Raw genomic sequence first — 26,260 nt, 5'->3', positions numbered from 1 at the left:
GTGCCTGTCTTGAATGGCTTCAATGAAAAGTAAGTTCCTATACACCCAAAACTGTTTTAGAATATGAACTTCAGTGCTTCTGAAAATTATTTCCTTTCGTTCTCCCACATTAACCTTTACATATTTAGTTTAAGAAATTAATGCTTCTGATAGAAATACTGGGATTCCCTCTAGTTCCCATAAGAAGCATTAACTTGATGGGAGTACTGGCAATGACTGCACCCACCTGAGAAAGCAAGCCGTCTCTGTGCCAGGAAAGGGTTTTGGCTCAGTCAGGGTTGACTGACTCCTCTCTTGCAGTATTTCCCTTCTAAATGCCAGTGCCAGACTGTCATGGGGCTTGTAAGTCATTGAGGGACCTTCTCTAGTGTTTTTGTTGTAGGCAGAGCTCTCAGGTCCTCTTTCTGTCTGTTGCTGGGTCTCTGGAGAACCGGCTGAACCACAGTCCTCTTGCCAAAACTATGGATGAACCTGACTGAACTCTGCATTCAATTTTGAATTTGTTCTGTTGTGTTTGCTGCTGCTTTGAATGAGGCCTTGAGGTTAGAGATGCCGGAAACAACATCAGTGAGCATGAAGCCTCAGCTAAAGACAAAATCGTGTCTTTTGGTATAGGAATGTTCTCTACTCTTATGAGTCACCAATGTCATGAGATGAATGCCTTGGCTCATCTGTACAGATCTTTCAGTCCAATTAAAATGGGAACATTTTCCCTCCTCTATCATGTATACTTGAAAAGATATGCTTATGTTGCATTATTTTCAAAGCAGGTCTTATGTGCTTTATCGTTTTAAAAGAATAACACACCAAAGTCAGTAATCTCTCTCCCACTCTGAGACCACATGAGACCATATTCAAAGGCAGTACAGCCCCAATAGTTGACTCAGTTGTAACGAACTGATGTAAATTCAGTCTTCTCTAATTTTCTAAAATTCACTGTTTTTTTTCTCTTTGTTCTAAAATTAACAGGAAGTTGATGAAATAATTAAACTATGTTAACAAACTTGCCATATGTGTTGCAAAATCATTTCAGACTTCTATGCATATGTGGAGAAAGCTACACCCATGCATTTAACACAGAAAAACATTAGTTAAATGAAGTTAGCTACATGCAGTCTGAACTTTGATACTATCTGCTGCAATTATGACCATTCTACATACCCTAAACAAGCACTGGGATAACTGTTTTGTTGTTCTCTGGAGCAGGTGAGAAGGCAATGAATCATGGTTTTCTTTCAGTGAGTGTTCAGAAAGAGACATTTTTCTCTTGTCAGAGAAACCTGATGCAGCAAACTCGTCTTCTGACCCAGCTACCAGAGCTATATAGGATAATCTCTGCACACTGCTTCCCATTTATTGCAGCCTATGTGCATGGCAGAGGCATTTAACAATGCTACAGAATGTTCTTCTTTTTCTGCCTCTATCTTCAGTCTTTGTCACCACCCTCGCACCTGATGATGGGAACGTAATAAATAAATATTCATGAAAAACTTTGTATGGAAAGAGGACTGCCAGTCTTTTAAATTACATAAACTTGCAGCCTAATAGCTGTCAGGCCAGAAACACACAACACAACATAATCTGGGCCTCCTTAATATTGTAAGGAATTTGGGGGAACACCAGCGGGGAGTGATATGGCTAAAGCGGATGAGGGCAAAATATGTATTGTTTGGTCAGACAATAGCAAAAAGGGGCTACAAGTATTGGAAATGTGTAAAATCAAGAAAGGCAAGAAAGTAAGACCACTTAGTGTCTTATTATATTCAAAGAATATTGAATTATAACATGAAGATAAATAGCAGGAAAAATTGCCTGAAAATTGAATGCATCAGGGCACAGAAGTGTCCAAAAGAAAGGAACAGAGGAGTCCTGCACATCATGCTGTCGCAGAAAGGAAAAGAGGTGTTCTTAATCTAGTGTAATCGTGATTACGTATAGGTCTACCAGATACAGACCTCTTCCTCAACACTGCTTACGTTTAATGCACGCAATCTTGTGTTGCGTGGCATGATTGTGAACCAGTAGGCGTGCAGCCCTGAGGTCTGAGGGGTTCTGTGTTTGCCCCATGTTGGGCCACTGCTGCCCACCCTTGAGGGGCCCCTTCTTTGTCTGGGGCTGAGCCAAGAAGCCTTGGAAAGTTAGATGTTAAGATTGGTTCACTGAAGTGGTTTGCAAGACATCCAGGCATGAAGTTTAAATGCTTCTGACCCTTGGAAGAAGGGAACATCAGACATTAGATGGGGAAAAATAACAATTGTGGCTGAGTAAGATTAGTAATTGTGAACAGCATGTAAATGGCATGTCATAGAATAAGGTATAAAATAATAATAATAAATAAACCCTACAAAATGACTGTATACAGTTCAATTAAAATTAACTTTTTCATCTGTATTTTAAAAAATTCCTTCTAGCTCCGGTAGCTTTGGAGGTGATTAGAAGTGTTAAAAGACTTCAAAAATATGCTGTATTTATGAAAACAGTAGTTCCAGCCCTATTCTAAACAGCATGATTGTAAACTGCATCAGAAAGTCTGTTTTCTCAATATCTCCAGGCCCTCTTTGCAGACCAAAGAGATGTTTATACACTTCGGTTAGGATAAGATTCAGATAAGAACCCCTTTTGAGATATTTCTTCTAGCAAAACTGACTTGTTTTTCAATTTGCCTATTGCTGAAATGCTTTTGTCTGAAGATCAAAAGAGAAAGCTAATGTTTCTGTATGAATGCTTGTGACTCTCTTCCTAATGTAAAGTTACTTTTTTAAATGGAATTGCTAGAAATCTCTTCTGAATGAACCCCCAAAAAATTTTAAAAAATATTTCTAAAATGGAAGGCAAGCAGGGCTGTTATACTGGCTGTACGTTTGCACTATGTTTATAAACAGTGTTAAATATAATCCATCATCTGTCCTGAACTTCAAAATGACGACATCTGGACTACATCCTCACAATGGTGTAACCCTGACACTTCAAACAAACTCTGAGAATGGTAAAAAAAAAAAAAAAGCACTACTTACAACCATCCCATGAGGATAATCATCTGTGGGCAAACAAAAGACTAAAAGACTCATTTTCACTGGAAACATTTGAAGTTCCCCCCCACCCCCCACCCCTTTTCCTGGCTTTAACTTATTGAACTTTTTAGTTAAAGCAGCCTGAAGGCACTGAATTACAGATGGTGCTCACTCATACTAAAATTGAAACCTTCCTCTTTCAAAAGGTAATTGTTTCCAGTTGATACCTATAATGCGAAATGGGTAAGTCAATCATTTATTGAATGAAAATAGCTCCTATATTTCTGTGAAAGAAAACTCCCTGAAAAGATCTCTCTGTCCTAAGAGAAGAGATTGCATGTGCTTTCCTTCACATATGAACTAACTTTAAGTGTTGCCTCAACCTTCAGTAACTTTGGCAGAAACAAGTGAAAGTAGCAAATGTTCCTCATTATTTATGAATACAAAAATGAAACTGCAAAAAGGAAAATTATATATTGGAAAACATAAATGTTCTCTCTTAAATTTTTAGAGCTTTTTTATAATGACTGCTAGCCTTTTTGAAACTGGGGGTATTCTGAACAGCAGATCATGTAGTAACCACAAGAACATGTAAATAGAAGACACCCATTTACAATGCACCTGGTTTTATATCTAACCCACATTAAAAAAAAATCCAAATAATATCTGCTTATAGGAACACTACTACAGTCACCAAAAGGATATGTTAAATTCCTTCTATAACTTTTGATAAGCTTATTGAAAGCATGCATATTAATGCCTGTCTTCTAATGATTTATCAATTCTGGGTCTGGGATAGGAAACTCTTTGTCTTTACTGTTTAACACAGACATGAACACAGACCTCAAAGGGAAATGAACTGTGCCTTTCCTCAGTGAGCTTCATAAATATATCCTGACGGTAGAGGTATGCTGATATTCAGGAGTCCTCCATCTTATTTCAGGTAGGAGGAAAATGTGCTCGAGGGTTACAGATCCTCTGAATAACCCCTCGTTTCAGTTTCCTGCTCTTGTTGGCTTCTTGTCTCAGCTTCTCCTCTGTGCCCCATATCCTGGTCCCCAGGCACACCACCTAACTGCTTGTCCCTGTTTGCCCTCTTGTAAACAAGAGGCAGACTAACAACTTATATTCATGTCTTTAAAATGATGTCTTTGAGATATTTGAAAGCACTTTTCTTACAACAGGCAGAGCTGCCATGAAGGCATACTTGCAAGTAACATAAGCAGCATTACACAGGAGCTCTCAGAATAGCTTCTGCCTGTATTTCTGTAACTGAGATATGAACATCAAGACCTGAAAGCCTGGTGCTTAATTTGAATCATTTGAGTGAGCTGAGCTCAATCAATAGCTGTGTTTGTTTTCTGCAGGAACAAAAAATACTCCAGCTTATTCCTGCTCCAATGAAAAGAAGGCTCTTTCCTACTGTCCGTTTGCACCTTTGTTTACTTTAGCTGAATCAGATAAGAGTTACAGTTTCAGACGCATGAAATTAGCAATAGCTCCCTAAAATATTTGCTCCATATGGAAAGCTTGCCTTTCTTGGGGAAGCCTGAGGACTCACACTTGTTTTCTCAAGGAGGTGGGGCTGATCTATTTGGTGTACAAGGACAGGCCCCACATATAGCTTTGTAAAGTTGTTAGAACATGCACAAGACAAGGCATAAAATGTAGCTGTCCCCTGGAGGAAAAAAAATCTGACCAAAAAAAAAGCAGAAAAACAAAAACATTTTCCAGTTGTGCGGGAAGGCAAGCATTCTTTAAGACAGCTTAGCTCCTGGGCAACACAAGGCATCAGTACTCCCTTGTGTTTTCAAAGCCATCTTCTTCGCAGCTGGCTGCCAACTGCAGGACCTGTTCCCAGAGTGCAGGAGGAGGACTGTGGGCCTTGCTGCACTCCCAGAAACCCCAAATCTAGTGAGTGTCCTTGGGTTCCCAAAGTGATCTTTCATGATCCCCACATCATCTTTCAGACAGTCTAAATGCTTAACTTAATGAAATTCAGCTGTACAATTCCTTTTACTTTGCAAGATTCCTACTCCTACTTTGGAATTCAAGAAGGGCTTGCATGCTGAAAAGCTTGCTCTTTTTTTCTTCTTCTTCTTCCAGCTATGCCAACTGGTCTAGTAAATGCTATGATTTCCTTCTGCAAATCTTCCTCCTCAAAAAGAATAGCTCATGTGTCTTTTCTCCACTTTCAGAGCAGAGCTGTGTGGATATCATCCTGTGTTCTCATGTAAAATTTGTGCTGTATAAAATAATAATGATCACAAAAATAAAAAATAACTGGTTTGTGATTTGGCTAAAAACTGAAGGATGTAAGGATATGTGTAAATCTCTCTCCTTTGTGAAAAATAAACTAAGTGCTGACTACAAGTTAAGGCAAGAGAAACCACCTTTAAAAAGAAAATGCAGTATGTGCATAAGTATTTTGCTGGCTAGGATGAAATTAACCACATGCTTAAATGAGAAAGTACAATAACATCCTATTTCACCCTGCTGGAAGGTCTCCGTATTTGGGAGGGCTGAGGGGAGGCTTTCAGACAAAGCCACGTTAAGTGAGTAATACCAGTACCCAGGCACAATCTGTTCATCAGGCAGGAAGCCTGGTCCATGTTAGTTGTACTGCAGATTAACTTTTCTGAATTCATTAATACTTCCACTGCCAGCTTTACAAAGAATATCAATTAAAACCATAAGTGTTAAGAAATTAGATGCAGCTGTCATTGTAAATCTTCCTAAGGTAGTTAAAAGTATTGTTATATCTTAATTAAGGCTTCTGACTGTTGACACTAAAAGCATAATGCTTAACCTGATTTAAATCAAAGCTGCAGATAGCAACACAACTGAAGAATGCTTAACTAAGCATTCTGACTGAGCAATGATGGTCAATAAGCCTGGGCTTACAGTCTGCTATAATCATGAATGCATCATATGGTGCTTAATAGGCTTTCTGCCTGAGCGCTTCTAAAGGCCACCGTTTTTAAAAGTGATCACTGAAATTTTGCTTTCTCTGCTCCTCTAGCTAAAGATAGAGTAAGTTGAATTGTCGTAGCTGAACATGTATTTGCTCTTTGTGGAAACTGCTGTTTTCAAATGAATACAGGTAGTATTCTGGAAGTGCCTTAGAAAATTTGACCTGTGATTTACAAAATATTTGTAAAGAGAATGAAAATCAGTTTCAGACAAACAGAAAACAACAGAAAAAGCCATGGTGGTAAAGACACCTTCATACTTACCACTGAGGAATGTAGATCTTTCTCATCATGTTTTCTTTCTCCCACATTTGCCTTGTGAAAAATGCTTGGAGAAAAGCAAAAGAACAGTTATACCCCCCTCCTGCTCTTTTTTTTTTTTTTTTTTTTTTTTTAAACTTCCAAGGCACATACAGAAAAGGTAATTATTTGGCAAGACATAAGAATAAAACCATTTTTAAAGGAAACTCTACTTAATAGCTAGTGCTTATCCTTAGAAGTCCTGAGAATTTTCTTGTAAAAATGGTAATAGAAATCAGTCTGGTAGTTTGAAAAAGCAATCTAATTCAATTCAAGGCATTGGGGGTAGCAAAAGAGAAGAAGAGAGGGTGATCTCATAAATAAAGCACGATGCGTCTATAAGAAAGTATGTATTATATTTGGGAATCAAGTGAAGGATGCCCTTGAAAGGAAAGGGTGTAGCCTGGGTATTTGACCATAGCTCTCTGAGACAAAGCTTGATTAAAAAATTAAGAGAACAGTCAAATCCTTGACAGGTAGCTAATTGCAGTAAGTACATACTACTGCTGCCCATACAATAATTTCTTTATAGGCCATCTCCTGTTCTCTGCTCTGAACTAAGCTGATAGTATAGGTGTGCTGCAGAGTCTTGAAGATTTTGGATGGGGGGTTTTTGTTTGGATTTCTTTCAAGATACTTTAGATCTTTTGCGCAACATAAAGACTTAGTTTGTTCTGAACCTGGGTTTTTAAAATTCCCCTCAAATATAAAGAGGAAAAATTAGTACTTTGCTACCTGAAATACAAACAAAACATCCTTTGAATACAATTATTTGAACTCTAGGAAAATATTATTTTAAGCTGGGTAAACTGATGGTAGTTCTGTGCTGAATAGCACTCAAGTCCTACAGTAGTAATATGGAAACTCACTGGCTGAAGAGGGAGGGAATTACTACATGTGATAAAGGCAAAGGAATCCAGCCAAGCAGCAAGTAAGGAAAGTACAAAATCAATGGATTTCCCTTGTTGTTTTAACGAAGCCTGTTGTTTATTGCGGTAGAAGAAAGGACTTCAAATTAGAAAATTGCATTTTTGGATTAGGAAAGGGCCTCTGCCACACCCATCAGCTTTTTCCCAAATATATGGTTATATATAAAGGAAAAGCTACCATTTTCCTTTTATTTAAATGATTCTCTTCTACTATTTAAAGACCTGAGAAAATAGTAAAACATCAATGGTAGGAAGCAAAATTTTGCTTAGAGGAGTTTTACTGTTACAGTGAATTAGTAGCCTTGGTGTGTGCCAGACACTTGAGCAAACAAACTGGTGTATTCATACATCTGACATGCAGCTCAGTTCCCCACCACCCTGCAGAGCTGTGGTAGGGGTCCTTGCACCTGAAGTCACCAGCTCTCCAAGCTGATTCAAGAGAGAGCATCTTCGCTTAAGAGTCGGTGCTATGCTTGCTTTGCATCTGACGAAAATGCCCCTTTCTGTGCATTTTATAGAAGCAGACGAGTCAGCTCTAAGTATAAAGTACTTGCTAGTTTTCTCTTCCAATATTAGATTTCACTCAATGAATAATCCTGGGTGTGTTGTGTTTCCATCCTTTTTCACCTCTACCACTTACTAATTTTGGAACTTGAAATTTATGACAGCGCTGAGCCAGGACTCTTGGCTTAAGAAATGAGAATGTTTTAAAGGCAGGCTTAGCATCTGTATCTTGCTTGAATACACTATTAAGAGTTAGGCTGACCTACATTGAAAACTTAGAAATCTTTTCACTCTGCAAGTGGACAGAGGGCCCTAATATTGAGAAAAAGCTTGTATTATTTTCTCTTTAAAACACTAAAATAAACAGAAATAAAAAAGGAAGAGTTATTGTGGGTCTTAATGCTACTTGTTTCAATATGCACTGTTGTAGTGCAGTTGTTAGTTGTTGTTTGCCTTAGTAGCGGTCGTTTGCCTTAGTGCCTAGTGCAGTAACTGTGGTTCTGTAGACTATGCTAGGCAGACGATTTGTTCTAGCATGTCTCCTGAACGCCACTAAATTAAATTAAAGAGTGATTCTAGATTATATCTAAATAATATAGTTAAAAGAACAGCTGATTAAATTATTAGTAGCGTTTACGAGAGATTCTCTGTGATGCTACATCAGACAGTACCATCTTCTAAGTAGACTTCTTATTGCAGTCTGAGTAAACTGTAAAGGTGATGCACGTATAAATTGTTGATAAATATGTAAATGCACATGTAAGACTTTTTATTAGAGTTACTAAATGTGGCTTTGTTCTCTCAATCACTAAGTAGAAATTAGAAAGGAAATTGTCCTCTAAGATAACTGTCATAATGTGCATATGTCTTGTCTTTTTTTTGCTTTCTCGAGGAGGAGGAGGTCAGGAGTTCAGAGAATAAAATTTTGCCTGTCCAAGTCACGTATAATTTGCATGTTACATAAACCTTAAGCCTGAGCTGTCATTGGATTTATTTATATAATGATTTTAACACACACACACACACAATCACACACACAACCCCTTCTTTCCTTCTTTGCTATAAAGTATGTATAAATGGCATAGGGGAATAGCCTCACAAGTAAATGGCTAGCTTACTTTTTATGATGCACTTATTAAAAATCTCATAAAACGCATTCGCTTCTTCAAATTAGATTGGTATTGCATTGAGAGCAGTCAGCCAGGCTTCAGATTGCTGCCCTGCTCATGCAAGCAGTGTCCCAAAAGTTATTTGCTTAAAAGCTGGATCTCAGAGGGAGAAGCCGAAGTGCACAGGGGTTGCAAAGCAGTTAGCTGGCTCAGGCCGCCCTGCTGAAGCCAAGAAACCCACTGGCTGTGTGAATCATTCAAGTTCCTCACAATATCTGGCAGTCTACATGTTTGCTTCCTGACTGTATTTGTCTTCAAGTACTGAGGAGAAGAGGTTTCCATTTTGACCTAGGAATAAGCTTTTTCAGGGAGGTTTTAAGCCTTCAGTTTCTTTCATTGGCTTGTAAATTGTTATATTGCAGCCCTAAGTGCAACAAGCGGTAATACTAGTGGTACAAACTGGGAAAGGTTGGTCAAGTCATTGCTCAGATTTAAAAAGAAAAAAAAAAGAAAGAGCTTATTTTAATTTTCAACTAACTAACAACCCATGTGTTGGGAATTGCTATTCTGTATAAACAAATGAGGAGGAATTATTCACGCAGATTAGGGTTTTTTGTTTTCTCTTGTTTGTTTTGGTGGGGGCTCTGAAGCTGGTCTGAGAATCCAGCACTCGAGCAAAAACAAACAAGCCGACAAACAGAGGAATTCTCTGACATGGTGATCTTTCCTGGCATTAATACTAAAGGGTCACACCAGGTTTTACAGTCACGATGTCCGGACTTGGAGGAACCTATTCAAGAGCAAGAGAAAGGATGACGTTGCTGCCAAGAAGTGTATAAGATTTCCCAGTTTCTAAATATACATTTTGAGCACAGAAGTCCAGTTTCCAAATGCACAGTGATGAACCGGAAGTTCTTTTTAGGTTGTTTAAACCTACTGCAAGCACACATCTACTTATGTTTTTGTAAGCCATTGCTCAAGCCCGCATCGTGAGAGTAGTTTCTTCCTCTGTGCAAGAAAGCCCAAGAAGTACCACCATGTGATGCTTTTTCTGGCTCATTAATTTGTAGTATCTGTGTGATCAAATTCCCATGCACTAATGCTGTTTCTTTTATACCAGCGGAGTCTCCTTCTCATGGTATCTGCCAGAGTGTTTGTTTTTCTGGTTATGTTACAAATGATCAGCTCAAAATTCAGTAGACTTTTTTCAGTAGGTTGCTGTCTGAGAGATGAAGGTCTGAGCTTCCAAGTCCAAACACTGAAACTGTGTGCTGAGCTCTCCTTCTTGCCTTGGCATGGTGCCCTGACTGCAAACTAGAATTGAAGATGAGGAATAGAGACACTGTAAAAGCAAATTCACTGGAGTTTTGAAGGCTGGATCGAAGTTAAGCTGTTTAAAGCCAGGCAAGTGCACTCTGATCCAAACAAAAAAAGGCTTTCCCCTCCCTTCCTCGCTATCCCTTTCGAGATAAATTTCCTTTCTTTATGGCAACCCTATTTAGAAGGATGCAGTACTATGTGAACACTTTTTTTTAAACAGAAGTTCTCTGATAAAATTTAGAGCCAGGTCAATTAAGGCAGGAATAAGGTAAGCTCAGTTCCTTAAAACAATGCAAATCTTTGTGCCTAATTAAAAAGGGCTACACCTAAATCCCTGTGTTTTATATTTGATCCACTTTCAGATCTTCAGCATGATACTATGAGTTTATTGCACATAAGTTCATCATTTAAAGAAGAAAAGTTCTTTTTCACATCTCAGTTGAAAAACACTACATGATACCATTAAATTAGGCCACAGGAACTAAAGCAAGATGACTTTTTAATCTCTGTGTACATGTACAACAGACTTGGGAGACAGAAGGTGGAATAAGTGCAGGTCTTCTTTCCTCTGATCTTTCATCTAGTATTGAATCCCCAAGTCACTGACATTTTTGGTTTACAGTTGTCCTGTAGGCTTGACTGGGAAAATGAATTATTAAAGACCTTTACAATTAGATCTGAGTGAACAAAACTTTATGCTTCACTTGGTTCTATCCAGGCTTGGGGTGGAGGGGAACTGTGTGGATATAAAAGCAGTACTGAGGCCTTAGCCATCTTCTCCAAAGAAGACTTCTGCAAACCGAAGAGCCTACCAACTCAATGTCTGATGTCACCTGACAGCCTGCAGTTTTAAAGAAAGGATTACTGGTGCATTTGGTTTATATTTTGGAGCACAAAGTAGACTTGATTCTATGTTTTCCTATGAATCATTAGAAGATGAGCAAGACTAAATTAATCATATTCAGACTAGATGCTATGTCACAGCCATACAAAAGATATATTTAGTGGGATTTATTAAAACTGCCTATTAATTTTCTTAGGATTAAGCATTTTTTTTTTGGAAAACTTTCTTTCAAAGTGTTGAGGTACTTTTTCACATAGTGTGTTTTGTCTAAGATAATATAGCACATATCTATAAATAAAAATTCTTAGAATATAGTGAACAGTGTTCACTTTAGACACAGAAGCATAATGCAAAAAATAGCAGACCACAAAACATTTGCATATGCTAAATGTCACTTTGAAACATGGAATGTATATTTGAATGATTTGTGTGTTCAGAGTGAAAATGACCTTATAACTGCAGTAGATTCCATTATCTTCAGGAATGATTATATTTTCAAGATGTCATAGTAGATGCAGCCCAAGCAACAAGAAATATCAAAGCAATTTTAGCAGCACTGTAAAGAAATATCATATTCATTCCCATGTTTAAGTGCATTCCATAACACACCCAGAATGTTTTTCTTAAAACTACATCTTTATCCTAGAGGACTCTTGTAGAAGGAAATACCAAAACAAACAAAAAAACCCTGTGGACTCTCTGTACTGGTGTTTAGATTTGTAATTGGTGTTTGTGCCTTATTACAAAGGAAGTAAGGAGTGTCAATATTGGTATAAAACCAAAAATCATTTTAAAATCAGCTTGGGTTTTGTTGGAACTCATCTGAGAAGCAGTGGGGTGCAACTAGCTGATGACAAAAGTGTTCAGGTAGATCCAGCCAAATTCCACATGGTACAAAATGTGGGATAGAACAACAAAACTAATTGAACACTACCTTCAGCTTCCTGGCACACTCTACCCCAGCATATTTTGCTATAGGCCCAGGCCTGCTTGAATTTGCATCCAGCTGCAAGAGTCCTCCTTGAAGGCATTTTCATAATTGAATCTCTAGAACAGTACTTGAGATGCACTTTTTCACTTACCTGTACCTTAAAAGCAGTGTGCATACTGCAAATACTGGAGTGAAGCTTCAGAGATGCTTGCTTGTCCAGGGCATCCATGCTTTAATAGCCAGAAATTGTCTCAAAATGAGGGAAATGTCAGGCATTACCAAAATGTTCTTTGAAGTTTCTTTGTACTAGCAGTCTGGCACGGAGCAGTCCCTGTGAAGGAAGCCAAGATTTGGGCCTTTTCTCTGGCGTGCATGTACATTAGAAATAATAGAACACTGTTTACTTTAATCACTGCTGATGCCTTAAGGGAGAATTAAATAAGGAAGGCACAGGAGCTAGTGCATTCCACATAAAACAGCAGGGAAAGGATGGGAGGTTGCAGAGGAAGTGGCAATCGGAAGTGGGATGGCCCAAACCAACCAAGATAATGCTTCCTGAGGTGCAATCACTGCGTGATACACAAATGCCGGAGTACCCCACCTCTTTTTCCCTTGACAAGAAGACCACATTTTTTTGCTGTGATGTGCTAGTAAATCCCATCAACTCTTTCAAACTTAAAAAGAGATTTTTTTACTTTTAAGCCTTCTAAAATCCACTGCACCTTTTCTAGGTCGAAAACCGATACTTTTTCTGTCCTAAGTCAGTAATGGATGCTGTTTCTGACTCTTTATGGACACTGCTGGGGACTGGCCATATGACACAGCAGTTTACATGAAACTGAAGGATGATCTGTTTTACTTAACAGGAAATCTGGATGCTCCAGGCTTCTGTTTCCTTCTTTATTTAAATTATAAATCTGTGGGGAGGGGAAGAAAAAGAAAAAAGCCTATGGACTGCAGAAATCTTTAAAAGGGAATTCTGTACTGTTATAATATTGGTAATGTTTCTGTCTGTTTTCATGATCTGTGCGAGCTGAACTTGTAGTTTTGGGTCAAACCTTTGATGGGTATCCAAGTCTAACTGGTACCCATTAAAGCTGACATTAGTCCTGCAGTCCAAAGGGACTCTGGTGGCTCTGCAGGCAGGGGGACTGGAATAAATTAGTTTCATGTCAGACTCTTGCTTTTCTTGGCTTGATCTACAATTTCAACATACTGAATGGGTCAAACCAGCCCAGTTACGCGTTTTTCATTTCAGTGTCACCAAGGGAAACCCATGGTTTAGGCAAGAGAATAGCAGTTGCCCTGTGTTTACAATGCACACATACGTAGCAAACCTTACTTCTGTGTTGCTTGAGGTAATGGTATTCTGTCACTTATTGACTGAAGGGTACATTTGAGTTGTGTGCTTCATGAAGATGTAATAGATTAGTGGACATTGTGTATAAATGGGCAGAATTGCATTGTTTTTGTAGCTCATTTGCATAACTGGTTTTCCTTCCAAAGCAGTTGAATACATAGGAAATCAAAGTGGCTACATGGAGCAAATATTTGTATATAAGGGCAGAGAGTTAGTTGGGTATGTACTTATCCAAAAGGAAAGATTTATCAAATAAAGAAAGAGGTAGGAGAAACCCTTGACAGTATTTGTTTGTATTTTCATCTGATAAACAGCAAGAAATAAAAAAAAGCATGAAATTTAAATAGTGGTTACCTAAGAGAGACAACTTATGTGATCTTTGCTTGTTATGAGCATTGCTAGAGTAGTATCCTGATTTTTGACAACACCAATATCACAGACTTTGTTCAGCATGCGATTCAAACATCTGAATGATCAGATCCCAGTATTTTTTTCATATACTCTTTACATTAAAATAATAGGAGCTCTGAACAGCATTCTCTCAGCTTGAACCTCTCCCAGTTATGAAGATATGTTTTTGTTATTTTATAACCAAGATAAATAAGCATTTGGTTTCCCAGTTTCAAATTTCTAGACTTTTCCTATATAACATATGATTAAAATGGTAAATTGATCCCTTATAATGCTTTCAAGGGATAATAAGCACATATTTCCAAAGCTAGATTATGACTTTGCTGCAAGACCTGTCTGCATAGCTGCATGTTTGAGTACCAGCCCAGATACTTTTATTTGTGTGGTATACTAAGAGTCCTCCTTCGGAAAAGTAAAATCTCCACATTAATTTATTAATAGAAGACACCTTAGGGTGGTAAATTAGATTGCTGTATACTTAGCTTGGGAAAACTTGTAATTTAATTACTTTTCTGAGAATAAGTCCTTTCCTGGGGCTAAGATAGCCTATTTGTATGATGGAAGAAGCATGTATGATGGAATAGTTATCAGCATAAACAAATACCCTGTAATTAACACACACGTGTGTAGGAGGCTGTGACTAACAAAAGGGACATTGGCATTTATATATCTAACTAGTTCACCATTACATGTCAATTTTGAGTGCATATTTAGCAGGACTGCTTGACAGGATAGTGACAGGACAACTCCACATTTCCCCACCCACTCTTCTGGTGGTTCCTATTTACTTCTCACGTGTACCATTCAGCTAACTGCTGGGTGGGGTTGCTGACAGCACTAACAGATGCCCACTCAGTGGAGAAAATGAGAAATACCTCTAAAGTTCAGAGAGACTGACACAACTCTTCCGTGTTTCCTGTACAGAAATAAGGGTGGGGGAGGTTTGCAGAAACCACAATAACAGAATGGAAAAATGCATGAGTTTACGAAAAATTTTTGGGAGAGTCACAAACTGTGTAGAAAGAGGGTCCCATGACTAGCTTCATTTTTTTTCAGTAATGTTTGGAGAAGTCTGGTTGTTTCCAAGCTGTCACACTTTAAGGTGAAATCTTTCCTACAATTTCCTAGTATTCTGCATTTTCGCTACCAGAGTATTCTTGTAAACTGTGGATAATGGAAACTAAGGTAGTGCACAATGATGGACAACTTTCTTCTTGTTATTTATTTCTACTTCTCTGCATGGATGTTCTCTTTCTTAAAAAAGAAAAAGAAAATTCACAGTAATAGAAAAAAGAAAGAAAACCCCTGACAAAAAGCACAAAAAATTGATATACTCTCAAATGAAACTTATACCTCTAAGTTGATGAAACTTATATATGTCCTGAATACCAATATGAGAGCTATACACTTTTTAAGAACTATTTAAAAACCTTCTGTGAAGAATCTTTGGAGAGAGATAACTCTCAACCTGAGAAACTAGAATTAAGTCAAAATTTTCCACAAAAGTTCATGCAAAATAGCCTTTTTCAAAAACAGGATAACTTTCTGTAAATCGACATAATCCTCAGGTTCTTTGTTTCCTTGTGATCTTTGTAGTACTGCTTTTGGGGGAGGAGGAGGGAAGGGGAAGAAGGGAACTTTCTTTAGCAACATCTTGTATAATGATCAGACCCCCTATTTCGAATGTGAATGTTTGAGTGTGGTTGTGCAGTCCGAAATAGATTTCTGTGAACATCCAATATTCTCTTTTGTTGTTTGAAGTCCCAGACTTGAGATTTAGGAAATGTACATAAGCGAAGATATTCTGTGAAAAGTAGGCAAAGAAGAAAATGGAGGATCTTCAAGTTTTAAGGATAAAGAATAATGGTCTTTGTATGTCTGGGGGTTTTTTTGTTGTTGTTTTAGATAGTTATTACTACATTGATGTTATGTATCATTACAATTACTGATTATAAGAACAGTCAATCAAGCAAACAGTCCTATTGCATATTGCTGCATGACATTTTCATTCTTGCATCTTTTTGTTATGTGTTAAAAAAAAATGCATCGCCTTGTGCTTCCTGCCTAAAACCTGTAATTCAGCAGCAGTGTTGTACTTAGTTAAGAAAAACACAAGTAGTTAATGGCAGAGCTCCCTTCCTTCAAGAGCTTCTAGAGGTGTTTAATCGCCCTCTTTCTACTTCATGTCCTCCAGAAAGCCAATGTGTGTATGTTTTTCTCCTCCTCTAGCTGCAAGGAGTTTCAATAAAGAGGTGGGGAATTTTTCAGGTCTGTAGCTGCCTTCAGAGAGGGAGAAGGGAAGATGGCCATGGGTTACCCCAGGATTTGTTTTGATGAAGAAAATTAAAAAACTTTAAAGGAGTAGAGGTTTATCTGAAATATAAATTGTGAGTATGGAAATACGGAACAATGAAATACCACTGGGATTTAAATTATTAAGGTTGTTAAATAGTGAACTCAGGAAAAGTATGTAGCATCTTTTCTGAGATTTCTTCTGAAAAGGAGGACAGTCTCCTTCATATAGGAAGCATAGATTTTTGTGACCATAAAGTTTTTACATTGCTACAAAGTTCCAAACAATTTGAAATAGATCCACAGTGAAAGTGAACTGTAAATTTTACCTAAAGGTAATATGATTTCTGGCAGTTATCAGGTGCTTATGGATAACCTTGGAATAGGCAAAGGAACATAGAGCCAACAGAAACAAGTGTAGAGATAAGGGGAGGCAGTTGCATGCTGCTTATTAAGATCAGGTTTGAACTGCCAATCAAAATGATAGTTTTCATCTGCTGCATGTCCCACACAAACCACTGCCATTCTAGCAAATAGAGGAAGAAGAAGAAAAGATTTTGCTAGCTGAATTCTGTAAGGGGACTTTCAGAAATCACAGTTTTATGGTTCCTCCTTGTCCAAACATAGTTACAGACCTGAGCAGCTACTTCAAAAGGGGAGAAAACTTCATTTTGATGTTCCTCTCTGCCATAACAATTCTGCAGATTATTTGATTAGCAGGAAAAGTTTAATTGCAAAGCTTAATGATTCATGATTCATGATGATTGATGATACAGATTGATGCTTTCTGAGGAACTGTATCAACTCTCTTGTGATTGTCCATTATTTCAGTAGAGTTCATGGAGAATACTATTAACGAAGCCTGCCATCATTATTCCAGCTTTTATCTTGGATATCTGTTGAGCCTCCCATCATAAGATGAGATCAGATTTTCCCATAATATCACTTACTGGACAAGCACTTGCCAAATGTTTGCTACTAGATCTGTATAAATGCTCGGGGCTAGTGCAGCAATGCAAGGTGCTTCTAATTTTCCCTTGTAAACACCTCATCAGATATTCCAGAAAAATAATATTAAACTATTCAACTGTCCTGAAATGTCCTGACAATGGAGATAATAGTTTTATCAGAGGTAAGACACAACTCCATCTGCTTCTGTCAGGCTGATTTGCAGAACTGGAAATGTTTCTGTTCTTTCATTTTTCCACCTGGAGATTGCCACACCTATTAATGAAATGTACATTTCTGGGTATTTTTCACCCCCCCTTGTTCAAGGCTAATGAAACAGTCTGAAAGCGTGGTTTCTCTGCTAAATTTCAAGCACAGTCTGACCATTCGTTACTCCAAAAGAAGAAAATATTACCTTTTTTTTTCCTTAAGTTAGGCAAAGGCTGAGATTTGTCAAATGCTTATGACCCAAAATAATGAGACACGAGTTACCATAAAGAAATTTTTAAAAAATGGTGAAGTCAGAAGAGAACTCTCTATTTGCCTAGTAGGACTTACTTCCTTATTAAACAGATTCTAGCACGTGCTCTAAGAGTGTTACAGTCATGACAAGCTTCAAAATAGTTATGACAGCAAAATGCAGATAAAAATCAAGTGATCCTGGGAATGGGAGCTTAGAAGTTGTTATAAAAAAATCAGAAATTCCAAGAATATAAAATCAAAAAAAGAATAAATATTATATTTTTATCAGTATGTGAAAATCTTAGGATAGGAGACAGTAGACCTGAAGCTATATAATATTCTTTGCAATGTCAGTCACTGAACTTGACTTTTGAAGATCCAGCGACACTTAAAATAGGTGCTTATGTCTTAGGCTTACTTAACAACAAGTGCTACTTCAAGAGAAAAGAAACACTCAGTGGCAGCCAGTACTCCCTCTTATAAAAGTCTGGTTACAGAAATCAGTTGGAGACAGGTTGTGGGATAGAATTGCTGCCCAAGTTAAAAATATAATGTAGAAGTGTAAATTGAGATTCTTTTCTTGCGTTTATCTAACCAGCCACTGTAATAGTTGTAACAATTTCTGACTGACTGGAGATATAAAAAAGACTGCATATCTAGGACCTAAATTTATACTTGTACTTAAAGTTTGTTTGTTTGTTGTGATTTAGCAAATTTCTTATAATGATGGCAAGTATATCTGGGTAGAGAGATCATTTGCCTTGGCGGAAAAAGAATGCTGCACATGGAAAGATATGCCAGCCATGGGGAGAAAAATGATGACCCCCCCCCCCCCCAGCAGGGGACAAGTAGTAGTGTTTTGTAATGGGAGATATATATTACAAATGTTAGCTCTTACAGATTAGATTCTCTCTGCTAGCTGAGAATGGAATTCAAATAAAAATATTTTTCTCCCTTTTCTCTTCATTCCAGTACTTTTTGAGTAACTCCCTAGGGATATCGGTATTTTATTACGTTAAGGAAGAATCTAAGCACCCCTACTTTGTGGACTGATAACTTATTGCTACACAGTCTGCATGAGCACTTACAAAAACATTTACCATCTAGATTACAACAGAATATAATGAGTGAGAAAGAAAGGGTAGGTAACACTGTCGTAGCAAAGCAAGCATACTAATGTGACAAGCAGCACTCATAGTTAGCTCCTCATTTGCCTGGTCTTTTCTTAGCTATTCTCTATTCTGTTATTGGTGAATTTTATGTGACCCAAGGATGGAAGTTTTGAGAGGTGAACCCAACATTTTTAAGATTGAACAGAAAAAAACACATTTCCAACATCAACAAGCAGGGCAGAGTGTGCACTCTATATACTATACCATCTAAATATATTTTTCTGTGCTTCATTCTGGTTTGAAATGTGTGTATAAACTACCATTCAAGAATCATTCCAGTAAGTTTTCAAATGATGTCATCTTCTTACAGACTCAGTGAGGGAACCTGAAAATTCAGTATCAGCAGTATTTTTTTGGATATTAAACTTGCAGTTGGTTACAGTCCACTTAAATTCCCTGAAATAATTCAGGCTGCTTCCAACCAATTTAGAAGCCAACTGTTTCACATATTAGGTGCAACAGTTTTTCTTCACTTATTTTTGGCTGGCATGATTGCTTCATTATTAAAAAAAGAAAGAAAAAAAAAACTTCCCAAAACCTTAAAGCACTACTGCTCTCTTAGGTTTTATAAACGATCACTGTTGTAAGAGACATCAGGTTCAAAAAGGCAAAGAGATTGTTTTTCATCAGCATCATGACAGTTAGGAAAAAAAAAAAAGAGGAAAGACTTATGGAAAAGAAGAAAAGCACCATTTTATCACTGAATTTTGTTTACAAGCTGATAAACAGAATGGTTATCTGGCCACTGGAATCTCACACTATGTTTAGTGGAGAATGAGCGCACTTCCAGTCTCTGCTGCAGATATTGAAGGTCTGCACGTAAACGGGGTCACGTACACAAGAAAGCACTCCTATTTTTTTCTCTTTGTAATGGATACTGTAGTTGACACAGATGGTAGCAATAAGAAGCCAAACTTCAAGGCTGCCAACTGCGTCAGTCCTAGCTCCTTCAACACACCTCATCTGAAACGATAACTGTAATTCCTCTTCCATTGTATACTACCACTTTGCTATACACCTTTTAAAAATATTAAGCAAATTATTCAGAGGACTTACTCTACTGAACCATTGTTTGGGAAGGGGAAAAAATATGATGCTCTAACTTCTTTTTTTAATTAAGATTGTCTCAGAGTTTTAATGCTTCCCAGCAATGATCTACTTTCAAAGCTGGATTAAAAGTTGTTTTCAAGTTTTTATCTTATTTGATTCTCCTGCTGTGGCTTGTGTTATCTGTCAACTCTTCAGTTCTGCAGTGCGATATAACAACAGAAAATTCAGGAGTGAATGATATATTCCACGTGTATATTCTCTGGCTAAGAATAAATGTGAATCTGGTCTGTGTAGAGAAAATACTCCTTCTTTCAGATTTTAAATTAAAATATGTTAAATAAACATAAAATTAACTGGGGAGAAAAAAGGGTTGCAACCTGACTTTTTAAGTACCTTCAGAGGTTTTTATATACCTGTGACAGAGTAAATGTACTTTAAAAGGGTTTTGCACTTTAAAAGCCTTTTTGTCACTAGACCCGCATAGAGAAGCCATCAGCAAAATGAAAATTTGACTCTTCCCCCTTTAGTGTCAACAGAAGCCACTTGCAACATGTTCGTTAATGCTAGAATTGTACTGACTCAGTGCATACTTGGTGTCACTGGTTTAAATCACTTCAGTGCTCTACGTTATATTTTTTCTTTGTTTGTATCTGAAGTTTTGCTGGGACTAACAGGAACCATGTCTTTAGAGCTAGTGTGTAAGTATTGTTTACAGCAGTGGAAGAAATCCTTAATCCCTCTTATTTTTTTTTCAAATGTCTTTTTAACCCTGTTCACTAAGATGCCTTTCTGATTCCTCTGAAAAAGGTCACTTTTCAGTCTTTTCTTTTCCTCTCCCTCATATTTAATGAGTGTTGCATATACATACACACACACACACACACACACACACACACACACGTATATGTATGTATGAATATGTGCGTACAGACCACAATAGGCTGTGAATCTGCCATGGCTCTGATTGAATCATACCAAATGTGTGAGCTGCCCTGGAGCTGGGACCAGCATGCAGAATCCCTCCTGCCTCACAAAAGGCCTCTGTCGGGACATGGTCTCAGAGGATGGGTGGCGAGAGCTGAAATTCCCATGGCAGAGGGGGAAATGGGGTCTGATGTCTCATTTTGGGGGTGAGACCTTCCAGCCTTAAGGGAAAAGGTAGGGGACCCCAATGTTATTATCTTTTCTGCTAATTGTGATTAAAAGAAAATGATGCCTGCATATGGAGACCAGCTCTGGTAGGAGATCTGTGTGTTAGGAGGGCTTCAAAGGTGTTGACCCGACTGACCCTCTAAGCTACAGGAAAGCCCCCTTTGGGGGCTGGTTAGGCTTATACGTGAACCAGGTCCTGAGGTTCTCAGCCTGACAGAGACTAGGCAGATTTGGACACGTCCAGAGTCACATACCAAGGCATCTGGGAAACTTCAGAGTAAAAAGCAAGGATCCTGAGAACTGCAGATGAGTGGGATCTGTGAGGGGCAGTTTGAATTTTGGACACCAGCATTTCAGCTCTATTCAAGATGCATGCTACGTGCCTCCTCATATTTTAGATTTGGCCTCTTTTCCTTCATGAAACACTTAGTGCAAATTGGGGAGAATCAAAACATAATAAGAAACTTCACTTTTTTCTGTCTGGTTACGTTAGTGAGCTGTAGTCATACAGGTCATTCAGTCAGAGTGCTTAAGAACATTCTGAACTTCAGTAACCTAAGAAAACTTATTATCTTCAATAGGAAAACATCCTAGCACCGACTTTGACTTTTGTAATATTCATTTCTAATCCTGCACCTGATCATAAATGGATGACTAAAGAAGCAAACAAATCAAGAGCTCTCACATTCTCGTCTGCTTTGTTTGAAGAGTGAAAAAAAAATCCTCAAACACTTTAATTTCCCTGTGTAATTATTTCACTTTCTTTCTCCTTCGTGTTTCTTTTCTGATGAAGGCCCTAATTCATAAAGGTGCTTAAGTCTGAGCTCAGCTTTAAATATTCCCAGGCACTGTGCAAAGTATGTATTTACCAAATTGAAGCCTGAATGCTAAGAGTTTTATCCTTTTATTAACCAGATCCACCAATAGTAGTTTGCACTGTGCAATAAGAGCCTGCTCACAGAGAATTAGGATGTTTGAACTGCTTAGAAAATAGTTCTATCCAACAAAAAAACTAGGTTCTTTGTTATGTATTTGCAGATGTGTGATAGTTCTTACTACTATAATGTAATTTATTATTGAAGAGCAAGTGAACAAACATTAGAATTTGTCTTTCTTTGGATCTACAACAGGTACCCTGAAACTGTTCTTCATTTCCCCATCCATCCCACCCCTGCCTTTTTTTCCCTTTCTTTTCTAATATGTAAATAATTACTTTTTTGAGATGATACTTTCTGTTTATATCAAGAAATAGAATTAATGGCATTACAAACATAACCACAAAATGCCAAAGCAAAATTTTAGGTGTCAGTTTTATAGAAAATAGATGAGCATGGTGGCTAGGAAGAGTGCCTTTTATTGGGACTTTAGACTAGAGCCTTTACCTATTGCACTGAAAAGTTTCCCTGTAAAGAGAATCTGAAGCAGAGTAATTTGCAGTAGAACAAGATGAATAATAACCTTGCAGATGTCAGTGCTGAATATAAAAAGCATGCACTGTAGGAATTAAATGAGCACATGCATTAGATTCCAGCAGTTGCAAGCAACAATTTAGCAGAAACTGCCAGTAGTTATTTTTCTCCTTAATTTTTATTTTCAGCAGGTGTCCCCTTTTGGTAATGGTAAGGGACTCCTAAAAGACAGAATGGAAATAGTGAGTGTATAAATATTCCCCCAGCTCTCTTAAAATTAAATGGACATTCCTGAAGCTTAAAATATCCTTAAAGTGTACGCTTAAAATTTTATTTAAAGCTATAGGCTGCTTTGTCAGGAAGTCCATTTGCTACAATTAAATTGATAAACTAGTACTACAAAATGTTTGTCATTTAAGGCCTAAACAACACACTGGTGCCAAGGAAGAAATGTTACAGCTAACATCATTCTTTAAAATATTTGGTTGATAGCCTGCGTATTATTTCCTACAACACCTCAAGATGATGTATTTTACCTAAGGTGGTACTGTGACAAAATGTCTCATTTAAAACAAAAACCAAAAAGACCTCAGCCATGAAAACTTTAAGCCTGATTTGACCCCGCAAAGTCCAGCACAGGCATAGGTAAGAGAATCAGTGGAAGACAAAGGACATTCAAAGGCTTCAGGGGAGGTCATGGGAAATGTCACCTACCTTGAACTTGATCATAATCAGTCCGAACTGTTAAAAGGCTTATGTTGTCTTTAAAGAATGTAATAATAAAATTTCAGCTTACAGAGACTTGAACCAAATGCAACATTTAATATGAGAACAGTCTTTCCTTGGAGATTGTCTTGATTACATAGTAAATGAGACTTGTCATTTTTAGTTTCAAATAACTGTCTGTACCAAACATTACTGGACCACTTAATATTGTTACTAAAAAGCAGATAAAAGCAACTTTCCTTTTAAGCAAAAAAAATATAACTCTTATCGTTTTAGAAAGGATTTTTTTTCTTAATATTATTATTTTTTCTGAGTTCAAGCACTAAAAATGCATTTTGATAGGTGCAGCTTTCAGCTCTGAATAGCTAAAAGTTATCTAACAGCCAGCAGGAACACTTCCAGACATGTTGCACTTGGCATAGAGGGCCAGATTCTCAGTTCCAATAAATTCCTTTGAGCCACTCAAAATGCCCATGAATGCTGCTCTGCTTCTGCACTAGGTTCCCAGCTTCTCCTTTTGCAGGCCACACTGACATACTGGACAGTATGGGGTACAGATGGCTTTGCAGAATGCTATACAAGAAGTATGGTTAAGAAAATCTACATGTCTTTATTACATTTTATAGGAGAATTTGAAAAGCTGATACAGAATTATATGTCTCTACTATAGAATTTATAACTAGGCTTGAACTACTGCAGAAAGACGATCAATCTCTGTTAACTTCTGTAGGTGTTTTTTCCAGAAGGAGGTATATACTGTGTTTTTTTGTAGTTGTAAGGCAGAATGTACCTATGACCCCTTCACTTCTCAGGGAATGTTTTACTGAGTGCCAGGCCAGAAGTGGATAGCCAGTTCTTGCAATTCTCTCATTTTTAAGATGGGCCTTGACTTCCAGTCCTATTAATACCAACCCAAATAACTTTAGAAGGCCTAACATAAGCTCACGCCCTAGAGCTCTCTTCCTCCAAAAATGTAAGATTAGTAATCTGTGATCAAAATGCCTTTTGATGGATTTACTCATTGTCTTTCAAATGCATAGTTGCATATCTTCTCTCAGGGATCCTCTTTCTTGTTTTTTTCCTATGGTGTAGTAGGCCAGTCCTGTCATTTTGGGAACTCAGAATAAATTCCCCTGGCTGTCTCCATTTTATAAATAATGTAGGACCTGAGACAACCAGTTTAACACTAGTCCAAGTATATCCGAGTGATTTACAGTCAGAGTACTGATTGTGTAGAGATCTACATGCAGTCTTAAGAGCTATTATTATAACTAAATATTAACACTACTGAATACCATCCCAAGTCTTTTGGAGATGCCATGGAATACACTCCCAGAACCCTACTGGAATTGTATTACATTACTCTTTCTAAAGTAGAGTTTTCTTTTTTCTTCCCTCCTTTCCCCCCCCCCCCCTTCCCATTCCCCATTAACTTTTTGATAAAAATTGGGTGTTGAGCATTTCTGTGGTGAAAGCAAAAGGAAATGGTGTTATGAGGCTATTGTTACAGTGTTCTTTTTCTTGGCCACAGTAAATTTAATATTTGTTTATTGGCCCCTGGCTTCCATTGATCAGCATTCCTCTTTATCATATTTATGGAGGGCCCCTCTCCTACAAAGCACTTATTTTAACTTTCTGCACCTGAGAAGGGCACTGATTTGTAGTGTTATTATTCTTTTCAGAATGAAGACCTGAGCACAATTGTCATTTGTGTTTAGGTAATCTGCGCACTCGATGTAAGAAAATAAGTTGCATTTTCTGTATTTCTATAATGGTAGCCATCTTTCTCTTTTTCAAGATGTACCCTGGAAGTAATAGTCAGAAATTCAAGGCTTCTAGTTTAGCGGTATTCAGGCTACCAGGTGACTGCAGGAAAGAATAGCACTGGCAAAATTATACCTGTTAGTAATGGCCTGGAAGAAAGGAATCTATCAGAGAAAAGCTATTGTTCAAGCTGAAAATCCACATTCCTGAGCTCATGAGAGAACCCAGCGCTGCAGGGAACATTTCACTAGCAATTTTAAATATGGCAAATGCATAGGTTGGCATGAAAATTATGGGCCTGCCCATTTTTCTTTGCCAGTAGGGCTCTTACCCTGTTTATCTTGCTTTTGCGTGCTGTGTTCTTCTGAGAGCTCTGGCTGCTTGTGGCAGAGGAACTCTTGACCTCCTGAGTGCTCTGGTTTCTTCCTGCTTTGAAGCAGCCTGTTAAGCTCAGCTCAAAGGAGTGGCAGTTAGATTGAGAGATGCACTGGGGAGGGGTCATATCTACCGCCAAAACATTTCCAGGAACTGAAGATGAAAACCGGATGGCAAAGGACTTCTACAGCTCGAGAAGATGATTTTAACTTTAGATATATTTGTTATGGCTCACTAGAGTGGGATCAGGGTTGAGATTCTGCTACTGGCAAGGAGAAGGCAGGGGGAGAAGATTTTAATTATAAACATATTTATTAACAATAAGTGCAGAGACATGGTAGAGAGAAAGAGAGTTTTCATTTTTAACACATGTGCAATATTAATCATGAATGATACTAGGGTTACAAATGGGAATCTGCCTGGAGGCAAAGGGCAGAAGAGATGATTTTTATTAAACATATTGAGCCAATTTCTGTCCGCTGACATATGCATGCAGCTTCCATTGAACTCAATGGGAGGCCTACACTTGCATTACAGGGCATGATTGTGCTCTGCATGTTCCATACATATTAATCATAATTAAAAATAAGGTTCAAGGGAGGGCTGAGGGATATGTGGTTGAGGCAGGGTGAGGGCCAAGGTAATCTACTTTATCAATATACATTTCCTAAGGTGCCTTGTGTCTTGGCAGGGAATAAAAAAAGATGTAATTCATATGATAGGAACATACACTGATACACATTGTGTAATATTTCCTGTTATAGTACCAAGTACAATTCTTTTTGTTGCCTTTAAAGGATTTTTAAAGCTAAAAACAAAGGTTTAAAATTCTTTGGAACATACACACTCTTTTGGCATGGTATTTATTGAAATACAAAGATATTCTCTAATGTAACAAAATTAAACAATGAAATGAAACTGGAATGATTAGTACTATTATTGTATTTCTATCTGAAGTGTTAAGTTGTTGCCTTGTTTTATATTATGTCTTTTGGATTGGAAATGTTTCTCTGCATTCCAGAGGAATCTTATTTCCATGCTGTGGAACTGAGTTGTCCCTTGTGATTTTCTATAAAGGAATTTTACACAGTCTTGCTAACTCCATGGATTCAGTTATTATATCTATGCATGAATATCTTCTAATTTTCTTGCCATCTGTCAAGTTATTTTGACATATATTTTGGATATCTTATTTTGAGCTCTAGGTCTAATCCAACGT

The 26,260-nt window shown here is 37.7% G+C and overlaps 2 long non-coding RNA genes across 7 annotated transcripts in view; one reads left to right on the top strand and one right to left on the bottom strand.

Annotated features, from left to right (window-relative positions):
* The window catches only part of LOC112991188 (uncharacterized), a 34,839-nt gene extending 9,768 nt beyond the window's left edge, over positions 1-25,071 (bottom strand). For 4 of the 5 annotated variants that reach the window (XR_003261243.2, XR_010392381.1, XR_010392384.1 and 1 more), the window contains exons 1-2: positions 12,072-12,358; positions 6,248-6,311 (exon numbers count right to left, since the gene is read on the bottom strand). This is a non-coding gene — a long non-coding RNA (uncharacterized LOC112991188). Of the gene's footprint in view, positions 1-6,247; positions 6,312-12,071; positions 12,359-24,997 lie in introns of those variants that run through there. The other variant, XR_010392382.1, reaches the window with a different exon arrangement.
* Positions 1-26,260, top strand: part of LOC135329348 (uncharacterized) — a 197,723-nt gene that overhangs the window by 151,203 nt on the left and 20,260 nt on the right. The window lies entirely within an intron of this gene.

Source organism: Dromaius novaehollandiae, chromosome 1 (genome assembly GCF_036370855.1).
Source record: "Dromaius novaehollandiae isolate bDroNov1 chromosome 1, bDroNov1.hap1, whole genome shotgun sequence".
NCBI classification, from domain to species: domain Eukaryota; kingdom Metazoa; phylum Chordata; class Aves; order Casuariiformes; family Dromaiidae; genus Dromaius; species Dromaius novaehollandiae.
Note: the sequence above shows the minus strand (reverse complement) of the source record. Positions and strands in the feature narration are given on the sequence as shown.